Here is a 19,132-nt window from a genome sequence, read left to right as displayed (position 1 = left end):
TTGAGTCCAGGCCTCTATGTCCCCGAGGTGGTCCCCACGACCACAGCTTGTCGGCTGTGCCACCTGGAAAATGGCAGCTAGGGTCTGTTGTGGGGTGGCGTCCTGAGGGGTCAGAAGGGGCGGCCAGCCCTGGCCCAGCCCCTGGGGGCCCTCGGGGAGGAGGCTGGGGGAGGGGGGTCCCTCCACAAGCAGGACGGGCCCCATCTGGTCTGCGGCGCTGAGACCAGTGCTTCTGAGACGGGAAACCCACCCGCCAGGTTCAAGGAAGAGGATGGGGGGTGTCAGTCCCAAAAGATACATGGTCGCTGTGGCCGAGCCCTGGACCTCTTCAATCCCTGGGCTAACAGGGCCGTTTTGGGTCCGAATGCAGAGCGAGCATCACCCCCACTTCACGTCGGGTGTCACCGTCTAGAAACTAAGGAGCAAGGAAAACCAAAGAGACCCAGCATCGGTCCAGCTCACAGAAGCCCGCGGTCGAGGTCAACCCCCGAGAACACCCTCAGGACAGTCGCCAGCTCAGGGCGGCTAGTTCCCCGACGAGGGGGCTGGAGAGGAATCCCCCCTCCTTCCCGCCCACTGGTCCCTGTTGTCGGACAGGACCTCAGAGCAGCGGCTCTTCCAGGGTGTCTCCATGGCAACAGGAACGGAGCTGGCGTGTGGCCTGGATGGAATATCAGGCACGCCCTCTAGTCACCCGACGAGGGAGGGGCCAGATACCCAGGCAGGTGCCCAGGTGCCCTCAGCCCTCGAAGGGAGGAAGCTGCCATCCTCTGCGGGGCTTGTACTCAACCACGCCCCGAAGTCCCCAGGGCAGCTCCCCGGAGGCCGGCCTTTGGCTGGCAGCGCCGTGGATAAACCGAGGTTGTGCCACGGCTGGCTTTACCTTCCTGCCGTGCCGCCCCTCGGAATAAGGGAGCATTTGCTATCGAGCCCATCCAGCCTTAGGTCCACAGCTCCGATCTGGGTTTGGAACTGGACAGAGCCCGGTCCCCCCACACTCAGGATCCGAGGCAGCAGCAAAAGCACCTACCGCCTGGCGCACTGACAGCGACAGCTCATCTCACCCACATCCCTTTCCGATCAAAGTAATTCACGGGCCGTCAAATTCCCTGGGGTGTTCTGTCCACCACAGCCTGCCACCCTGATGCACCCCGACTTCCTGTGAACTGGTGAAACTGGGGCATGACGAGAAACACCCGCCTCCTTCAAGGAAAAGCGCTGGAAATCAGCTCAGAAGCTGCCATGACTCCAAACACCCGAGCCCCAAGCGTGGGAATTGAAGTCTGTCGATGGGCAGCTGAGATTCTTGATGAAGGTTTAAGGAGAGGACAGCACCCCACCAAAGGCGGGCCAGGGCAGGGGCGGGGGCGCGTAAACACGCCTGTTATTAAAACAGAAACCAGCTGGAAGCAGAACGGGGCCCCGCGGGGCCTGCGGGCTGTGCCCGGTTCTCACCACGCCCAGCCTCTCTCCGCCCCACGGCTGCGTGAGAACCAGCCCCAGCGCGTAGCAGGGATCAGACAAATCCTGGGTTTAAGGAGAAAAACCCAGATTCCTGAGCCGAGCCCGGCCCTCCCCCAAACGCACGCGGGCGCTTGGGTGTGAAACGGGGCGGTGAGGTCCTTGGCACACAGAAGATGGCACAGCCCCCGCCCCACCCCCGGGAGCCTCTGGCTACGTCTGCGCACATGCCAAATACAGAAGCCGATTCCGGGAAGACCTGTGCCCAACCCAGACCCCGCGAAGCCCCCGCAGAGCCCCCGCAGAGCCCCCGCAGCCGCGAGCCAGAAGCACTTACTCCCGCAGCCCCTGGGGCCCGGGCGCCTCTGCCCCGGGGAGGCTCCTCCGCCCGGGACGCCCTCGGCTCGGCCGCACTCCGCCCGGCGGCGGCAGTCGCTCCCGGTTCTGTGACTCAGCAAAGCGCTCGCGCCGCCGCTTCTCCGATGGAATTTACCACGCGGCGGCCGCGGCCGGGGGAGGGAGCGTCTGCCTGCGTCTCTAAGCAGCCGCCGTCGGGAGGCTCGCGGGCCCAGCGCCGCTCAGCGGCTCCAGCCTCGCGCTCCGCCTGGAGGCTGCGTGGACGACGCCGGGTGGGGAGGGAAGCGGAGGCGCTGCCGCTGGGAGGGCTCAGCCGTGGAGACGGGCATCCGAAGGCGGCTTTGCTGTGTTCACCCTCCGGGAGAAGCCAGGTGGGCGCCGCGGGATGGGGGACCCCCGCCACGGGGCGCCCCTCCGCCTCCGGGGCGTTGGGACAGCCCTCCGGTCCTCAGTTCCCTAGAGAACCCCCTCTGCGGTTATGCGGCTCTGACTCAGTCACATGAATGAAACTCCGCTGCAAGGGCTTTTTTATTTTAACGGTGAGGGGCTAGAGGGGGTTGGCATGCACTGATCTCTGGGGAAGCAAGACACAGCCTGACTCCAAGGAGGCCAGCATCACCCATGCACGGATGAGCGCAGGGGCTGCCTCAGTAAATCCAGCCGACTTCCACGCTGGAGGCCCTGGGAGTCCAGCTCCTCTGAGCTGACCAAGGAGACAGGACTGGGATCCCGACGGCCTTGCGATCATGGCCCTGCACGACAGACCCTGCAGCCACACTGCCGGCCAGGGGAGGTCGGGTGATGTGGCCGCGGCCACCCCCCCGGCAGGGCTGGAGCCAGGATCCAAACCCTACACGATGCCCAGGCACGGCTGGGCCCTGAAGCAGGAAGGCTCGCCGTCTGTGGGGTCTGCCCAGGCCCCACCTCCCTTCTCAGGGCGGCTCCGAGCCAGGTGAGGGGGGCAGCAGGTGCGCTGCTCGAGCCCGGAAACGTGACCTCTAGGAACGTGTCCTAAGGAAGTGACACTGTTACTGGCGTTTGTGCAGAGGCTGCTGAACACGTGCCTTTCCTGCCACTGACCCCGTGCCAGGCATGGCGCTGAGAACCCTAAGTAGAGCCCATTTGAGGACGATTGTGACAACGTGCCCATAACCCACCAGTGAGCAACGGGAAGCCTCCTAAATGTCCAAGAGACAATTTACATAAACAGGGACGCACACGTACCAGGACACGGCCTTAGGCTCCCGACACGTAATCAACATTTTTCGAAGCCAGCTGCAACGTGTGTGTGTGCAGGATGTGCTCACATGTCTAATTTTGAAAGTAAGCGTGTGCGTTAAGGACAAATAGGCCAACGGAAGAGAAGGCAGAGCCCGGAGATAAACCCTCCTGCACACGGACGCGTCACTCTGGACCAGGGAGCCAAGACCGTTCAGAGAAAGGGCAGCGTCTTCCACAAAAAGTGCCGGGAAAACAGGGTGTCCACCTGCAAAGGGTGCAGCTGGGCCCTCGCCTCACACAGCAGGCAAAAATTCCCTCAAAACAGATCAAGGACCTAAAGGTAAGATCTAAAACAAGAGAACTTTTGGAAGAAAACAGGACAAAAGCTTCAGGACGCTGATCTTAAAAATGACTTCTCGGACGTGGCACCAAAGGCAGAGTGAGAAGAAAAATCGACAAGTCGACTTCAGGAAGGTTAAACGTTTGTGCCTCAAAGACACGACTGGCGTTCCCGCTACGGCTCTGGGGTAGCAAACCCGACTAGCATCCGTGAGGAGGTGGGTTTACTCCCTGGCCCTGCTCAGTGGGCTAAGGAGCCACATGGCTGTGGCTGTGGCTGGGGCTGGGGCTGTGGCGTAGCTCCTATTCGACCCCTAGCCTGGGAACTTCCATCTGCCTCCGTGTGGCCCAAAAAAAAAAAAAAAAGACACTATCCACAGAGTAAAAAGGCAACCCATGGACTGGGAAGTATTTGCAAATCACCTTTCTGAGGAGGGATTAGTACGTGGAGTATACAGAGAACTCCTAGGCCACAGCTCCAAAAGGCGGACAAAGGACTTGCAGACAGTTCTCCAGAGGAAACAGCAAAACGGCCAAGAAGCTCACGGCGAGATGCTTGGCATCACTCCTCCTCGGGGACAATGCAAGTCAAAACAGCGGTCAGCGGCGGCAGGGCTGTGCAGACAGCGGCGCCCTTGTGCGCACGTGGCTGGAAGGGAAAACAGCCGCTCGGCTCCGCAGAAAGTAGAATCGCCCCGTGGTCCAGCAGCCCCACGTCTGGGCTTATTTATACACAAAAGAACCAAAAGTGGGGCTCGACCCCTGCCCTGGGACCTTCCCCAGCTGCGGGTGTGCGGAGGGGGTCCTCGGGCTGGGACATCACCCCGCCCTGTCCCTGCCCCTCAGCGCCCGTGTGCAAGTGAACACAGCACCCCGTGCTGGGCAGTCACGGACGTGTGTCCTCAGAAGCCACAGCAAAGAATAGGCGCATTCACGCTGGGGAGCTGGGGGGGGCGGTGACCAGGCTGCACCAGAGAGGACGCCCCTTTCATGGTACGAAGACAGGACACAGCTGCCTTGTTCCCGCCACCGGCGCCCAGCGCCAGGCCCTACCACCGGCCTCACGGGGAGGCGGAGGAGGTGGCCGCGGGTGAGGTCACGAAGAGGCCAGGAAGGACACGCACGACGGCTGGTGGATGGGGCCACCAGGGCTCCGTGCGGGCGCAGGTGCAAGCACGGGGCTTCGTCCACTCGGTCCTGACACCGCCCTGTGCGGCCGCGTCCGGGTGCCGCAAGCCCCCGTCTGTCCTTCCTCAGCTCGGCTCCAGTGGGGTCACACCCCGAAGTGTTCACACCGGCTGCGGGGCCTCTCCCATCCCTGCCTCGCTCCCCCCGTTCCTGTTCCCTGGGGCCTCGCCCCGACATGGGCCTGTCCTGGGGCTGCCTTGCGGGGGGTGGGTGCTGGGAGGACCTCACCGAGAGAACTGGTGCAGAGGGCAGCCTCGGGGGCTCCTGGTACCCAGGGCGGGCAGCGTTCTGGAGCCCAGGGCAGGGTTCCAGAAGTGGGTTGCTCACCGTGGAGCATGGTGAAGGCTCCACTGCTGGTGGATGAGGCCCCTGCGGTGGATCAAGACAAGAGGGTCGGGGAGCAGCAGGTGGACACGTGGGTAAAGGCGACGGCCCGTGCAGCAGTGGCCACCACTCAGCCACTAAAGGGATGAAATGTCGCCATTTGCAGCAACACGGACGGACGTGGAGGGCATTTTGCCAAGTGAAGTAAGTCAGAGAAAGACAAACACGCTATAATAACACTTTCATGCGGGATCTAAAAAAAGACAGCAAGCTAGTGAATAAAACAAAAAAGGAGCAAACTCACAGATACAGAGAACAAACCAGCGGCTACCAGTCGGGGGGTGGGGGAGGCAAGAGAGAGGTGGGGGAAGAAGGGGTGCGTCTGGAGTGTCAAAGGACCGGGGCACCCGGGACAGACCCTCATGGACGCAGCGGCTACACTGCGAGGCCCCCCGAGGGCGGTTTTTCCGCAGGAACATGTCGGGGAGGGCTGTGCGCAGTTGCATTTAAACTGGAGGGAAGTGCGGGTCTGCCCAGCCCCCACCCACCCCCGCAGCCCTGCCCGCAGCGCCCTGGCCCAGCACAGCCGGGCTCCCGAGTGAGAAAGAGGCTCAGAGTCACCTCGCCCACCGGCGACAAGGCCAACCTGACTCGGACCCTCTCTGACCCCGCTCTGACCTCGCTCTGACCCCGCTCTGACTCCGCTCTGACCTCTCTCTGACCCCTCTCTGACCTCTCTCTGACCCCTCTCTGACCCCGCTCTGACCCCGCTCTGACCTCGCTCTGACCCTGCTCTGACCTCGCTCTGACCTCGCTCTGATCTGGCTCTGACCTCACTCTGACCCTGCTCTGACCTCGCTCTGACCTCGCTCTGATCTGGCTCTGACCTCACTCTGACCCTGCTCTGATATCACTCTGACCCTGCTCTGACCCCACTCTGACCTTTCTCTGACCCTGCTCTGACCTCGCTCTGACCCTGCTCTGACCCCCTCTGACCTCACTCTGAGCCGGGCTTCTGAAAAGACAGGCGCTGACTGACCGCAAACAAGCAGGTGATGGGCAGGTGATGCCACCAGGGGTGGGCAGCCCAGGGCACTGCCACCCACGGTCCCCAGCGGAAAAAGCGTGCGGTGGGGGTGTGTGCAGGGCCTGTGGGAGTGGCAGCAGAGAGGTGGGTGTGATGCCGCCCGGGCATCAGTGGGGGGGGCGTCTGAGAGACGCGAGGGGTGGGGGTCTGAGGCCAGGACCCCCCAGGGGAGGCCAGGTCCGCTGCTGGCCGGCACAGAGGGACCCCGCGGGCTGCAGAGCTGGGGGCAGAGAGGAACGAGGGGGCAGCTCAGGCCCCCGCCGACCAGGGCCCCAAGTTCAGAGGGCACTTCTTTGCAGGCTGAGAAGGCAGAGCGGCCGTGGTCAAAGCAGCGGGCGGGCGGCTCCCCCCACGGCCTGTGGGCTTCCTGGCAACACCTGCTTTGCTTCCATTTCCCAACTGCTGCCCTAAAACAAGGTGTTGGACTTGAATTGCTTCACGCACTGGTCGAGCCAACTGCTCTGCGGGGGCTTCTCGCGACTAGGCGCCCGCACGCACGGCCACCTGCGTGACCCCGCACGACTCCTGGGGACGCGGTCACAGCAGAGCCACCACTGCTGAGCAAGACTGTGCACCGCCTCCCGGAGAATCAGGAGCAACAGAGAGGCCGGTGGTGCCCAGAAGCCTGCCCTGTGAGCCCCACGGCAGCCGGGACCCTGCAGCGCCCCAAGGGGTCCCCCGTCCCCCAAGCCGACCTGGGGGTGCAGGACCCTGGGTGAGGAAGGGCGGCTCCCTCCGCGACGCTGCTCCTTCTCGGGCCCCCGGGTGACAGCTCCCTGACCGCCCGCGGGGCAGCTGACCAGGCCTGAGTGGCGGCTGCGGTGCCCTGGCTTGGGCATCAGCTCTGCAGGCCTGTGCCACTGGCTGGGCTGCCCGGTGGGGGCTCTGCCTGGACTCACCCGCCCGCCTGCCCATCAGCCCAATCACCTGCCTCCGGGTCTGCCAGCCCCCTATGTGCTGTTCTGCACCCCCTGCGACCACCAATTGCAAGAAACATTAACCCCAGAGCTACTTCCTGAGCTTGTCCTCAGAGGGAGCTCCGCGGTGGCTTCACACAACCCATCGCTAAGATTCTTGGTGGGAGTTCCCGTGGTGGTTTAGTGGTTAACGAACCCAACTAGCATCCATGAGGTTTCGCGTTCGATCCCTAGCCTCACTCAGTGGGTTAAGGATCCCCCGTTGCTGTGGCTGTGGTGTAGGCCGGCAGCTGCAGCTCCGATTTGACCCCTAGCCTGGGAACTTCCGTAGGCCACAGGTGCGGCCCTAATAAGACAATAATAATGATAATAAATACAAATAAATAAATTCTTGGTGGAGGGTTTTCAGGGGAGAAAGGCGACAGGCCTCTCCCAGGGAGCCCCTCCACCTTAACTGACCCCCCCCCAACTGGTCTGCTGCTTTCTGAGTCGTGGCTGACACCGGCACTGGGCACTGGGGTTAGAGGTTGTTTCAGGGTGCAGACGCCTCAGCCCACATGCTCTTCCAAGTTCACGGATGGCCGTCCCCTGGTCCACCCATGGTCGTTCCAAAAATGACCTTGAAAAACCGCAACGACGTGGCCTCAAGGCTGCAGTCCTACTTTGAACAGCCAGCTTTTTTTTTTTTTAAGTTCCCTGGTGGCCTAGCTGTTAAGGATCCAGCATCGTCACTGCTGCGGGTCCGATTCCACCCCCAGCCCCGGAACTTCTGCATCCAAAGTGCAGCCAAAGGAAAAAAAAAAAAAAGACAGTCAGCTTTTTGCTCCCACGGCTCCACTCTGGACAAAAAGCAACATCTCCACGCGGTGTGCAACACTCCACGTTTCAGAAGGCTCCTCAGGCAGCGGCAGGCTGGCTCCCCTGCAACTCACGCGCCTTCCCCGAAAGGCCACGAAGACCCTGAGAAGCCAAGTCCCAGGGCAGCCTGGACAGAGGGATGGCAGATTATGGAAAGACCAAAAGCCATCAGCCCCCATGGAGGGGACAAGCCTAAAGACATCAGTCCCCGTGGAGGGGACATGAGAGAACACGTGCCCCAGTGGGGCTTCACCCAGGACTAAGCTGGGACCGAAGGGCTAAGCCCCAGGGCTCTCCAAGAGCTGTGCTCACCCCTGCATCCCCCACGCCTTTCCACAGGGCCGAAGAGAAGGCTGCTATGGTGGGAAGCAGCAGTGGCAGAAGAAGAAAAAGGGGGAAGAAAATAGTCCTGGAGTCCCCATCGTGGCTCAGCAGAAACGAGTCTGGCTAGCATCCAAGAGGATGCAGGTTCGATCCTCGGTCTCACTCAGTGGGTTAAGGCTCCATGTTGCCATGAGCTGTGGTGTGGGTCACAGACGAGGCTCGGATCCTGTGTTGCTGTGGCTGTGGTGTAGGCTAGCGGCCGCAGCTCCAACTTGACCTGTAGCCTGGGAACCTCCATATGCCACAGGTGTGGCCCTAAAAAGACAAAACCAAAAACAACAAAAAAACACCTAAACCCCAGCCCTGAGGAGTGGGGCCGACAGGCAGCCCTTGTGGAGCAGGTGCGCCCAGAGTGGAACAGGGGCCTCGGGGTGGAGAAGTGGTCTGCAGTGGTGCCAAGCAGGTGCCCAGCTGCCCGCCAGGGGCACAGGTGACCCTGTCTGAGAAGGGCTGTTCCCCCGAGGCCTCAGAGAGACCCACAGACAATGGTTAAAGGGCAATGACTAACATGCAGCTACTGACACCAGGGAAGCCAGCGCACCAAGCACATGAGCAAGAACTGAGTTTAAAAAATAGCAAGAGACTCACACGACCTTCAGACGGGAATTAACAAACACCACGTACGAAACAACAGCTCTTTCTATTTTTAAACAGGCTTTGCTTTTTGGAGCAGTTTTGGGTTCAGGACACAATGGAGCAGAGAGCAGAGTCCCCGGGCGCCACCACCCCCCACCCCTAGTGCCCTGTGACGGGCTCCTTCTATTTCTTTAAAGAAACAAGTGACAAGCTTGATGCAACTTTGTGGGGTAGAAGATGATGCAACATGACTTCCCAAACCTGAGTAAGACAGAGAGCCCTTTAGAAAACAAATACAACGACTGGAGTTAAGACACAACGGAGGAGTTCCCAGCGTGGCTCAGCGGAAACGAATCCGACTAGGATCCATGAGGTTGCAGGTTCAATCCTTGGCCTTGCTCAGTGGGTTAAGGATTCGGCATTGCCGTGAGCTGCAGTGTAGGTCGCAGAGGCAGCTCGGGTCCTGCATTGCTGCGGCTGTGGTGTAGGCCGGTGGCTACAGCTCCGATTCGACCCCTAGCCTGGGAGCCTCCATATGCTGCAAATGCTGCAAGATTAAAAAAAAAAAAAAAAGACACAATGCATCCCAAGCAACAGCCTGAACTGGTTATCTGGAGGACAGTTGGGAAGAAATGACCCAGAAGTGACCCCAGGAAGGGCAGAATGCACAAGACAGAGGAGAGAGACAGCATGGGAAGGTCTCTGAGGAGGAAAACGAGAGGAAAAACTTGGATGCAAATTTGCAGATGCGACCGAGAAGCCTCTGCCCTTGATGACAGACAGCCATCCGACGATACAAAGCAGGTCAAAATCAAGACAAATGGTAACGAAACGCGAGGAAAAAAGAAACAAAGAGAAAATAGTAAAATCTGCCAAAGAGAAAAAGAAAACAGTCTCTGTTCAAAGCGAAGACAGTGAGGCTGACAACTAACTTCTCGTCAGAGCAGCAGTGGGAGAAAGGGTTAAACAAGCCCGCAAGACACCTGCCGGGAGTCTCCGAGTGGCACAGCAGAAATGACTCCAACGAGGAACCACAAGGATGCGGGTTCGCTCCCTGACCTCACTCAGGGTGGTTCAGGATCCCGCTGCTCTGAGCTGTGCTGGAGGCCGGCAGGTGCAGCTCCGACTCCACCCCTGGCCTGGGAACCTCCGCATGCGGAGGGTGGAGCCCTAAAAAGACAAAAAAACAAACCCAGTCAAACAAGAATTCTATGCCCAGTAAAAATATATTTCACCCTCGTTCTTGAAAGAAAAAAACTTTTCAGACCAAAAAAAAAAAAAAAAGAAGGAGGAGAAGGAAAGGAAGGCAGGAGATGAGAAAGAGGGAGAAGGGCCCCGAGAGCGTGGGTGCCCGCTCCCCACAAAGGCGGCAAGAGGTCTGCCAGGGCCCACGCGGAGCCCAAAGAACGGAAAGGCGGCCAGGGCGCTAACCGTGGGCAGAGACGGGAAACCAAGATGGTAAAACCGACACTGGTCCGGCAGTGCCACGCGGTAAACTAGCAGAAACGAGACGCCAAACACAAAGCAGGCAAGTCAGGGCGGGCAGGAGCCGCCCGAGTCCGGTGTTAAGTGGGAGGCGGGTCCGGCTTCCCTGCAGCCCCTGAGAAGTGAATTCCGCCTGTTTTCCGACGGGGACCAGGAAACAGCAGAACACAGAACACGCGGCGCTTAAACACAAGAGAGGAAGAGCCCGGGTCACTGCACGGCAGGCAGGAGCGGGGGAACGTGGGGGCGACAGCCGGAGAGACAGCGCAAGAGATTTCACCCCGAATCCATCAGGGGAGCCATTAGGTGGGAATTTAGAAAAACGCTTCTGAGCTGCAGGCCAAGGGGCAGGGCCCGCGTCGTTTGGAACCTCCCCCAATTTCCTCTCAACACAAACGGAGCGACCAGAAAAAGAAAACAAAACTCCGCAACAGCCAAAACCAAATTAAAAACGTCTTCCAGGGCCGTTCTCCGTTGGCTCAGCGGGTTAAGGATCCGGCATTGCCACCGCTGTGGCACAGGTTCGATTCCCGGCCAGGGAACTTCCCCGTGCGATGGGCACAGCCAAAACCAAACGAAATGAACAAACAAAACCCAAAAAACCAAAACATCTTCCACGAAAAGACGACAAAGCTCTGTCTCGCCTCCCATCACAACTGTCGCCTCAACAGACGACCCCCGCCCCTGCCACGTGCGGGCTTAGAACCCGTATTTCGCTGGGGGCTGTGTGGTCAGGAGGGTGGGCTGAGCGCAGCTGGAGGCCAAGCCCTGCCAGGGGTGCGCAGGGGGCCGGGGCTGCGAGCTCAGGAGGCCCTCCAGAAGCTTCCTACACAGGGCGGCTGGGCAGCTGGGCGGCCAGGGTACCCGTCCCGAGGGCAAGGCTTCCAAGGGGCCTATCTGGGACTGCCACCCGCCCGGGTGCCTCCCGGCGTCACCGTCGAAGCCCCAACGGGGCCCAGTCTCCAGAGGAGGGGCTTCGACCTGCCGGCCACTCTCCCCACACCGCCCCCGCCCCGGGACCCTGCGCAGGAGGGTCCGCCTCAGGCAAAGGGCAAGCAGGTGCTTTGACACATGGGGGAGAAGCCAACGACAAGAGGCGATGCTCCCACAGCCACATTAACCGCGCACGACAGACCGGGGGACACGGGCCGCGGCTCTCACAGGTCAGGGCTCAGATACCAGGAACCCGGAACACCGAGGAGAAAAGAGCCCCACCCGCCCAGAGACCCGCGGAAACCCGGCCCGAGGCGCGAACACCCCGTCCTCGTGGAACCCGAGGCCCAGAGCCCCAGAGACGAGACGCCACCCAGCTCCGCCCCGGTGAGAGAGACATGACACAAACACACGGCGATGGCCACCCCCCCCAGGACCCCCCCCGCAGTGTGCCGACACTGTCACCTGGGAGGTGGTGGAAGCAGGCAGGACGGGCCGCGGGACAGGGCCACCCCGGGGGCACTTGGGCAAAGCCACGCACGCACTGTCCTTTCGGCCTAGAAAGCCCACTTATAAGACGCTGGCCCACGACACGCTTGAAAATACACGAAAACCCTGAGTGGACAGGACCCCTCGTGCAGACCCGCGGCCCGCGGCCAAAGACCAGAAAGCAGCCAAAGGTCCTCGGGCAGAGAGCCTGGGACGGGTGGGAACCCACCCGCAGGGAGGGAGAGCCTGCACGGGGACAGGACGGGCCGAGACCCAGCCCCGAGGAAGCCCACGAGCAGCGCCTCGGGGCCCTGGCCGAGGCCGCCCCATCGCCAGGCAGGGGAGGGGACGAGGGAAGACATGGGCGTTTGCCGCCGTGGCCGGGAAAGGAAACCGACGTCAAAAGCCCTAAACCCATCACCAACGGAAGAGAGAGCCGGTTACAAGCCAAAGATGAGGCTGGTCTGCTCCGAAAGCCCTTCTGCTCCTGGTTCTGGGTCTGTTTCAGCAGGGAACTAAAACAGACCTGCATCAACAGGACAGAAGAGCAAAGCCATCGCTTTTTTTCTTTCCTTTCTTTTCTTTACTTCTTCATTAGTTTTGTCTTTTTAGGGCCACACCTGCAGCATATGGAGGTTCCCAGGCTAGGGGTCCAATCGGAGCTGTATCCGCCGGCCTACGGCACAGCCACAGCAACAGGGGATCCTTAACCCACTGAGTGAGGCCGGGGATTGAACCCACGTCCTCATGGATGCTAGTCGGATTCGTTAACCACGGAGCCACGACGGAACTCCCCCAAAGCAACTTCTACAATGTGAGAATAAATTGAAACCAATGAACCTAGAGAATTAAAAACACAAAGAAATGTAGAGAACAGACTTGTGGTTGCGGGGGGAAGGCAGATGGAGGAAGTGGTGGAGGGGTGGTGGACTACGAATTTGGGGTTACCAGATGCAAATGAGTACGCACAGGATGGATAAACAAGGCCCTATCGTGCTGTTCCCTAAACACAGGGAACTGTATCCGGTATCTTCTGATAAGCCAATGGAAAAGAATATGAAAGGAGTTCCTTGTGGTGCAGTGGAGACAAATCTGACTAGGATCCATGATCACCGGGGTTAACTCAGTGGGTTAAGGATCCGTTGCTGTGAGCTGTGGTGTAGGTTGAAGAGGTGGCTCACATCTGGTGTTGCTGTGGCTGTGGTGTAGGCCGGCAGCTGTAGCTCTGAACGGACCCCTAGCTGGGAACCTCCATATGCCACAGGTGAGTCCCTAAAAAGCAAAAAATAAAATAAAATAAAGAAGATGAAAACGAATATATGTGTGCGCACGTGCGCAGCTAATGACTTCGCCGTACAGCAGAAATCAACACAACACTGTAAATCAACTAGACTTCAATAAATGTTTCAAAAAAATCTCTGCAGGCAACTGCATCTCCAACAAAGTAATCATATTCATTTCAAAAAAGAAAGAAATGCAAAAAAAAAAAAAAAACACACCACAAGGAAATCCTCAAACTTTTTTTACCAACCACAATGTTTTAACACATTGATATTATCTTGAAACTAATAGAACAAAGCAAAGAAATAACCTTACAAATGTCATCAGGAGCCAAGCATCCCAGCCTGAGAGAAAGGAGACAAATACCAAATGAAAGAAATAATAATCCACAGCCTTAAATTTGAATTTAAATTTCTGGTATAAAATCATGATATCTGGTGTTAGAATTGTTTCCAGTCTTGTCCTCTGAAAGTCTGGGAAGTCGTGAGCAACCCAGTAGCAGGAGCCCCCGGCACAGGCTGTGTGGGATTTTAGACAACAGTTCCCACCGAAAGACCTGGGGCTTCCAGGGGAAGTGGCGGGTCCGGCTGCCCGGGGTGCGCGTGAGATGAGCCTCTCAGGGCAGAGAGCACGGGAGGCTGAGACCATCAGGGTCCCATCAAAAGGGCACAGAAGAAAACACAGGAGAGGAGGGCTGGGACCCGGACGCAGGCAAAGCTGCTCTGTGAGGCAAAGGAGAAACCTCAGCAAATGCCAGGAGTTCCCCCACCTGCTCCCAGCCCCCACCCAGCGCAGGGAGGCCAGGGGGTGGGGCTGGCACCAATTAGTGGACGGCCACCGAAAGACGAAAGCCATGCTTGGTACAGGAATGAAGGCCAGGAGGGTTCCTCATGCAACTCAGGAAGGGGCTCATGGAACCAAAGGGCCCAGACCCCATTAGAGGGCAGGGCACTGCCAAGTGAGCAGACCGCAAGTGTTCTCACCACAGAAGAGAAAGAGCAACCGTGTGACAAGATGGAAAGAATAGCTGATGCTACTGTGGGGATCATTTTCAGTTTATAAGGGCATCCACCAGCACGCTGTGGGAGCTCCCTGGTGGCGCAGAGGGTTAAGGATCTGACATTGACTCTGCAGTGGGGCTCCGGTTGCTACTGTGGCTCAGATTCGATCCCCGGCCAAAACAAAAAATGCAATTAAATCAACCCCTCCCCCCAAAAAGAATCAGACTAGGACCAGACATTTAAAACCAACGCAGAAGCAGAGGAACAACAGCAGACACTAAAAACAAAGAAACAAACCTCAATGAAAGAAACCAGGAACCAAGGGTTTTGGAACCAGCCAAGCCTGGAACGTCTTGTGGTTCCAGAAAGTGAGAAAATGAAAAAAATATACATATTTTAACCTAAAAAAAAAAAGAAAAAGAAAATGTGGCGAGCCCAGCAGCGGAGGGGCGCTCTGGGGTTGTCCCTGGAGCCAGAACCGGAACCATCGGCTGGACTGAATATTGTCACCGCTGATTCCACAGGTCCCTCCCGACAGGAACAACTAAGCAAGGACGTGGACGAGGAGGGCCCGGCCCTCTCTGCCGGGACAACGGCAACCGGCAACGAGGAAGGGAAGACGGCACGGGAGCTCCGACAGCAAACGCCGCCGTGACAACGCGACACTGGCACCGCCAGGGAGGCATCAAGGAGCAGGCCCCATGTCTACAAATGGAAAGACAGCCACTTCCCAGCGGAGGACCTGGCGACGCAGCCTGATGTCACTACCAATGAGCCGTGGGCACGCGGTTCGTGACGATGGGCACGTGGGCGCTGCGAGGTGGGGGCAGGGATCTGGCCAAAACCGCATAACCTCCTTCCCAGACAGAGAACCTCAGACGGAGGGGCATTTGGTCAAACGCCCAATCAGTACCTAGTTTTCAAAAGCATCAACGCCATGAAAGACAAGGAGAGACTCACAGATCGGAAGAGCACAAGGAGGCAGGACAGCGTGGGGTCCCGGCGTCAGTGGGAACTGGTGGGGAGCGAGCAGGGGCTGCGGTCCCGTGAATGCTAATTAACTTCCTCGTTCTGACACAAACTCCAGGAGGATGGTTCAGATGTTAACGCCAGAGAAACCTACAGTTCTCCAGGCTCTTTTTGCATCTTTTCTGTAACTCTAAAACTAGTTAAACGTAAAACTTACCAAAAAAAAATCTTTAACAGGGGAGGAGCCAGGGGATGCTCGCTCGTCTGGGGCTCAGAACAAGGACCTCCCCGCCCAGGTCTCTGGGTTCTCACTTCCAGATGAGTCACTTCGAGGCTGGCCCCTCCTCCCTTGCAGGCTCCTTGAGGATGTGTTCCGAGCCTGGTTCCCCAGTGCCACCTCTATTTCAGGCCTGACCTGGGCCTCCTACAGCCTGGTCCTCCTCTCAGGGCCACACCTACACACCTTAACACAGGTAGAGAAATCAGAAGCGTGCCTGGCACAGAGCAGGTGCTTTGTAATGGGTCACTTTTTATCACAAATTTCCTCTTTCTCATCTTTTTCTTCTTTTGGGGGGGGGGCGCCCCATGCCATACGGAAGTTCCCTGGATAGGGATCGAACCCAAGCCACAGCAGGAACCCGAGGCCACTGCAGTGACAACGCCAGATCCATACCCCACTGAGCCACAGGGGGATGTCATCTTTATCTTTTTTGTAAGGTTTGTTTTTTTTTTTTTATCATTATGCCATGGTTCACAATTGCCTAGATCTTATAAGTATCATGAATGTAAACCAAAACCTCAGACCCTAAAACTTGTTGACTGCGATGCCGCTGCCACCTGCAAGCACATCAATGCTGTGTCGGTGCCTCCAGCAAACACTCTAAAGGAGACATTCTGCTCCTCGTTCACAAGCAAGTAAGCAGGGCTCTATCTGCCATTAACGGGGGGGGGGGGGGACCCTGGGGGGACCCTGCAGGTGGCGGCCAAGTCGCATCTTAATCCATGAGCACAGTCAGCCTTCAGAAAGGCACAAAGGGCTAGGATGGTCCCCTGTCCTGGCTTTTAGTCCTGAGCCCTCGCAGACACCTGGCACCGTCTCCCTCCACCATCCCCAAGGCAGAGCAGCCTCCAAGAGTGGTCCTCTGGGCACCACGCAGAGCCCTGCTTCCCCCAGGGGCAGCGAAGGCAGAGAGGGCATTTCCCATACGGCCTTGTTCTGCACGTCAGATCTGCCGGTACGAGCAGGACTCCCTGTATTTGCAGACACCACCCAACAGAGACGCCTGCACCATTCCCTCACTGCAGGAGTAGAATAATGCATCCAGACCTATGATGTGCCTCAGGAAGGAACTGCTGGGAACGCCAACCGCTCCACCCCGCGATGCAAGGTCAAAGGGACGTCCAGGTTCTTTGGGGAAAACTGTGGAGGCCGGTGCCTCCTCTCTGACTCCTGCCACCCAGTCAATCCCTTTATTCTGTAGCTTCTGATTCTCTGGGCATCTACGCTGCCACCCCCGCGAACGGGGACGTGTGAGATTTAAAAAAAAAAAAAAAAAAAGGACATACACACGCACACACACACACACACACACACAAAAATCAAACTAAATGCAAAAATCGCAAAGGCTGCGCCTTCCTGAGGGCGGCGGCTCCGTTCGCGACGAGGAAGTTCCGAGTCGCGGCCCCGGAGGCGCAAGTCCCCGGGCGCGAGCACCTGCGCGCACAGTCAGGGCCCAGTCCCCGCGCGCGCCCAGGCCGGTGCCCCTGCCTCCGCGCCCCGCCGGTTCCCAGGAAACAAGCGCGAGCCAGGGAGGGGGCCGATGACCCGCGGGGGGCGCCTGGAGAGGCAGAGAGGACCCCTGTTCTCCCACCTCCGCCCCTCCGCCGCTCTGCCACCTCCGGGCAACCCCGGACCACCTCCGGGTCACCTCAAGGCCACCTCTGGGCCACCTCCCACCAACCCTGAGGCACCTCAAGCCCACCTATGCCACTCCCAGGCCACCCCTAGGCCAGCGCCAGCAACCTCCAGGCTACCCCGGGGCCAGTTCCAGCCACCTTCGAGCCCCCTCCAGGCTACTCCCGGGCCACCTCCGGGCCACTCCCAAGCCATCTCCGGGCTGCGAGCGGGGACGAGCCTGCGCTGCCACCCCCCCCTCCCCCGGCCACCCGGCCGCCCCGCCGCCCAGCGCGCCTCGGCCAGGGACGCACGGTGCCAGGAGCGGGCGCAGCGCGGAGGCCGGGCTGGGCTGCCGCGGGGCCGGGGCCGCGGGCGGCCGGGGCTGCTCACCGAGGCTCCCCGCGGGCGGGCGGGCGGGCGGCTCCGGGGCTCCGGGCGGCGGCGTCCGACGGCCCGGCTCAGCCGCTGCGGCGGCGCTGCGGCGGGCGGGGGGCGCGCGTCACGGCGGGCGGGCGGGCGCCCCAAACCCCGGCCCTCCCCGCCCTCCCCGCCCTGGCGCGCGGCCCCGCGGCACCCCGGCCCCACCTCGTCTTTTCCTCTTCTGCCCATCCTGTTCTTTTAAGGAGCGCGTTTGCGGGTCTATGAAGATCGCGAAACCAACCGCGTTGCTGCAAATAACCCGGCTGCGGCGGCGGGGCCGGGGGAGGGGGGCCGGGGGGAGGGGAGAGGCCGGCCCGGTTCGGCCCGCACGGCCCCGGGCGCCGGACCTGGTGAGAATTACTCACCCACACTTCGTGTCGGAGATTAGCAGCCATGAAGAAGCATGGGATCGCGGCACGTGGGTGTTTTAACCATTAACTCGCGGCTTCCCATCTCCAGATGCCGCCTTTCTCCGCCCTGGCAGAGAGGAGCTTTTGCAGCCTCGCGTGGAGCAAACCATGTCCTTGCCGGCGACTCAGATCCACAAATCTACAGCTAAGCCGCGCCTCCGGGGCCTGCTGGCGCCGGGATCCCAGCGTCACCGCCCCTGCTGCCCATCCCTGGGGTGGGAAGAATACCACCCACTCCTCCCAGTCGCTGGAGGAGAGGCAGGGAGCAGGGCGGCAGCAGGAAGGGTCAGTCCCATTCATGAAGCCCTGGGTACAGGGCGAAATGTCCCCCGGGAATGAATCCCTTCCCCCACACCAAGACTTAGGAACCAGCGGCTCCCAGAGCTGCACACGCACAGAGCCAAGGAGGACCCTTAGGGAGCGAGGGGGCCTCTCCCACTTTGTCCTGAGCCCAAGTTTTCCGGCCACAGGAAAACCAGTACCGTTTACTGGTTGGCGGCTGGCTACGAACCTCTCCGGGAGCACAGAGCCTGCGCCTTCAAGGTGCATCCTCCCCGCTGGCAGCCTGGGCTCCTTACCTGACTGTCCCTCCTCTCTGCCTCCTGGACAGCGGACGCCACCAAGACTCAGAGGCCCCGCGGATGTCAGGCCCCGCCGCCCTTCCCTGGTGCCTCGGTCAGAGGCAGCTGCGGGTGGGTTAGTGTAACCGTGGGGAGGGCACTCTGGTAAGTCCCGGGCTGGTCTTCCTGGTGGGCAGGGAAGGAAAGCCACACCCAGGGTAAGATCTACTGAGTGAGGTCCGACAGACCTATTTACTGCTGGGTGGCTGGTTGGGGGCCCATTGCTCTGTGTTGGTCTGGGTGCTGGTGGTCTGAGCCCTGGGCAGCGGCAGGCGCCAGATGGGCTTGGCAGGGAGATCCATGCGGTCAACCCCGGGGGCTGTTGCATCCGTGCCACCACCCGCACTTCCTTCGTGGGCTTTTCATGCAAAGACAGAGACTGGGCAGGGCAGCTGGCCAACACCTGCAGAATGGGCCATCCTCTCCCCCGACTGTCCCGGGTGTCCTACACAGCGGGGACACCTGGGCGGGTGCACATGGAATGCAGATCTTTTCAGGCCTGGCCTGTTCCAGAAGGCCTGTCAGTCCTCGATCAGCGACTTCTTTCCGCACGTCCTTGCCCCGTGTCGCGCAACCCAACAGTCGCATCCGCATCCCCCTAGGAACCCATCAACGTGTAGGAGACTAAGCTGTGACCGAGTACCTGTCTCCCCCAGGATACTGAACCCTCACCAAGGGGAAGCAGCGTTCCTGCAGGAAGCCAGGCAGACAGTAACCTAACCTCGACATGGACGTTAACCTTGGAAATGGAACAGATCAAAATCAAGTCCCTGGTGGTCTAGTGGTTAGGATTTGGTGCTTTTACCACTGCAGCCCCGGTTCAGACCTGGGTCTGGGAGCTGAATTCCCACATGAAGCTGCAGCAAGAAAAAAAAAAAAATGCCTCAGACTATGAGAAGGAAAAAGAAAACCACA

The 19,132-nt window shown here is 59.6% G+C and overlaps 1 protein-coding gene across 6 annotated transcripts in view; it reads right to left on the bottom strand.

Annotated features, from left to right (window-relative positions):
- Window positions 1-17,781, bottom strand: part of JAKMIP3 (Janus kinase and microtubule interacting protein 3) — a 98,172-nt gene extending 80,391 nt beyond the window's left edge. For 4 of the 6 annotated variants that reach the window (XM_013981814.2, XM_013981833.2, XM_013981852.2 and 1 more), the window contains exon 1: window positions 1,799-3,722. The gene's annotated coding sequence lies outside the window, so the exon portion shown is untranslated. Of the gene's footprint in view, window positions 1-1,798; window positions 3,723-17,352; window positions 17,454-17,552 lie in introns of those variants that run through there. The other 2 variants (XM_013981817.2, XM_013981827.2) reach the window with 2 other exon arrangements.

This window comes from Sus scrofa, chromosome 14 (assembly GCF_000003025.6).
Source record: "Sus scrofa isolate TJ Tabasco breed Duroc chromosome 14, Sscrofa11.1, whole genome shotgun sequence".
NCBI classification, from domain to species: domain Eukaryota; kingdom Metazoa; phylum Chordata; class Mammalia; order Artiodactyla; family Suidae; genus Sus; species Sus scrofa.
This window is presented reverse-complemented; position numbering and strand designations above follow the sequence as displayed.